Genomic DNA, 3639 nt, shown 5'->3' with positions numbered 1-3639 from the left:
TTTTTCACTTCTATTCACAGGAAGCAACTTAATTATGAACATTATGTTAGTGAAAACCAATCTACCCCAATTCCTGTCTCCCAAACTGCAGCATACACACATCTACAACATCCATTCCTCTCGCCCTGAAAACAGCAATCTTTCTTTGCCTTTAATCCCTTTTTCCTTACACCTTGCTTAATTAGTCATCACATCCAACTTAGTCTACATCCATCGTGTCTCTTTTTGTAATGCAATAATATCCTTTTATTTATCCCCCCAAATGAACATTTTTTGACCTTGCTTTACCCTTCAACTATGTTCAATAATTTCATATCCAATTCTCACAGGTTACACTGTGAATTGACAATAATCACATAAACAAATTTCCACCCTTTTCATTCACTCATCAAAACACTGGCGTGCTGCTCCCTTTGCAGGGAGGCTCCTCTCACTCCGTTCGCCTACTATCAGTCAACGAGCAGAGCAGATGCTTGTGTACCTCACGTCTGCTCCACTAACATTCAAATTTCTCTCAATTCTCTTGTACTTTAAAGGTAAGTCTGGTCTTAAATCTTTTAGGTCAGCCCTTCAACAACCATTTTTTGCTAATGTTCTTTCCTATTGACCCTGCTCTTTTCAATTTACACCTGTTTCTGAGTAGAATGGATGATTTCTTCTACCATGGCAGTTTTAGTCACAATATTCTGTAATTCCAAATCTATATTTATAATCCAGAGCTCTCCTTTACTTTATCTTGATATCAAAGTACTTCTAGTATCCCAAGGCAGATTTACCACTTAACTTCCGCAAAACTGGACTCATCTTCCCCCACAAATCAGTGATCCATTTCATATTTTTTTTTCCAAATAGGTGGCATTGCAATCTGTCAAAAAATCAAGCTTGAAATCTGGGTTCAACTCTATAATTCTCTCTTTCCCTTTATTCCACAATACATTTCTCAAGTCCAGCCAATCTGATCACCTAGTTTATCAACACATCCCATCTCTATTGAACATCTTACTTTCTTCCTAAATAATATGCAATAACTTTCAAAATCTAGGACTCCATAAATAAACTAGTGACTTAGAGACTATATAACTCAATCATTTGTGTTTTCCAGTAACAGTAATATGAATTATGCGCCATAATATGTTGATAGGTTGATGATATACACATGGACAGAAGTTAATGCTGTATGTATAACTGAATGCCATACAGAATCTCATAGTCTACAATATCTATTCTGCATTTGATCCATAATTATAAAATGTTGATGAGCAGTGGCCATCATAAATTTAAAAAAAAATCTATTTCATAGTGGTCTTTGCATATAGGCACACAGATATAGAATAGAATTTTATGGTAGTATTCAGTAACCTTACCTAAATGACAACACTCTTTTTATTTTATTGTTCAGTTACTCTGTTGCCTGGACAAGATGATCCAGAGAACAAGAGTTTTGTAGCCCAGAAAAGGTGGAGGACTGAACTAGACAGAAATCTGGCTCCCTACAGTTGTGGTGGAATACTACAGAAGTTTGGGAGCCTAGGACTGAATTCTTTCAGATTAATTTGTGCGCAATAAACAATTACATTCTTGTTAAAGGGTATTATTTTAGGATATCCTATTATTTGCAGCTGAACTTAATTCTATTGAATGCACCAGATTTTTGGCTATTTTTGAAAGACTGGACAATCTGGCAATTCTATGCCACACTTCCCCATGGCAACGACTGGTTGGAGGCATTGCAGAATCAGTGTTAAAAATACTGCATTGTCTCCCTCTCTGGACTTGTTTCTTTAATAATTAATGTTATTTGCATTTGGATATGAAACACAGGATACACTCCAATTTCCTTAACATAACGTTCAAGGCTCTAGATGGTTTGATGTCTAATTATCTTTTATTCTATTCCCTTTTTTTAACCCTTCATTGTTTTCCTTGCATTTACTTACATATGCTAGTCTCTTTCTTACCTTTCTTCCTAGGTTTTACCATTAGTTGCTACCAAGAAAACCCCAATAATATTCCCCATTCCGGAATGTGTGCCATTCCGTGACCTTGGATGGTCCTTCTCCCTGGAGGCCTTCCCACCCCTCTATTTCATCTGCACACCCTTCCTCCTTGCTTGTGACTACCTGAGAATATTATTACCGCATTTCTGTAAAGGTAATTTTCTGCTGAAGGGTCTATTACTCAGCAATATTCTAAGTAAACTTTAAAGTGTCTAAGAAACATTCAGAATGTTATTTTTAGATATTCTTTGCCAGAAAATCTAAGATGATTAATTAGAATATTTAAGACATTGCCCAGAATGTGCACTTTATATAAACACCATTGAAGACTTTGATCCACCATTGATGACTGGAGATCCAGCAATGACATTTGGCAGGACATGTCTTAGAATGGGAACTCTTAGAAAGTCTGGGTTGTCTTATATGTCATACCCAATACATAGCACATTGCCTTTGCTCAATAAATGCTTGTTAACAGGAGTATCTTTCAGCATGTATGAGAAGCAGAAATTATTGCAAGTCATAAGGTCAATATAATAAAACATAACTATCATATACAGGGCTGTAAGGCTTCTTCTCTATCGAGGCTTAGTCTGGAAAACTATGAGTAATACACAGGCGAGTCATTGTTGTTTATAATAAACAAAAATGTGCTTAATGGTTTATCTTGTTTCTAACTCTTATACATAGAGATCTATTTAAAGAAGCACTAAAACTAACATTCTTTATTCAAAGGTATTATTTGATTACAATTGATACTAAATATCTATGAATATCTGTGAATGCCAGTCCAACACTCTGCACATATTTGATACTCAATAATTCTAAAGACCAATCACATAGGACATTTACAAAATAAATTTCTATATTTCAGTTTTTTGGGGGGGATCATAAATGTAAAACTATTATGTTTTTCAGCTTAGTAATGAGCCATTCTGAGCTGACAAAGTCTGACACTGAAAAACCAAAAGATAATTTCATATGCGCTCATCACCCTCCCAGACAGTCTTCTTCATGGTCTAATTCAGTAACTATTACCTAAAAATTTTATTTGCATCAATTTACAACCAAAGTTCTAAAAGTTTTGTAAACATTTTTAAGAAATTAAATCTACAGAGAATTGCCAACTACAGCAATTTTTAATAAAATAATAATTATTACTTTTTTTAATAAAATAAAATGTAAATATAAATAGGTATATGAGTACTATTTTTGCTCAAATGGAAGATGCTAAGTTTTCTATTCTCGATATATAGCTAATTTTTAAAAAAATCTACCAAGCATTGCTACTTGTTTCTTAGTTATCAGTATGAGCTAAAAGCCACATCTTGTAGTTTTAAAAGAGACATAATATCTTTCTAAGGAATAATCATTCTTTACCTATAGATCAAGCTGCTATCTAGGTCATCTCTGGATATTTCCTGTCACTCCTACAGCACTTGACTTTCAGAAGAGCCCTTTGTAACTTTTCTATTATTTTTATTCATCACTTTTGTCCACATCCTTGCCAGACTCCACTACACACTCTAAACCACATGTGCACTTGGGTTTCATTTTCCTTCTTAATAGACCTTGAAATTCCCTTCTTAATGCCAATAATTAGTCAAACTGAGGGTTCCCATTAACTGTGAAGGTTTCCTGA

This window comes from Otolemur garnettii, unplaced genomic scaffold (assembly GCF_000181295.1).
Source record: "Otolemur garnettii isolate 467f Iridium unplaced genomic scaffold, OtoGar3 scaffold00036, whole genome shotgun sequence".
NCBI classification, from domain to species: Eukaryota; Metazoa; Chordata; class Mammalia; order Primates; family Galagidae; genus Otolemur; species Otolemur garnettii.
The sequence above is the reverse complement of the archived record's forward strand: the minus strand, read 5'-3'. Positions refer to the sequence as shown.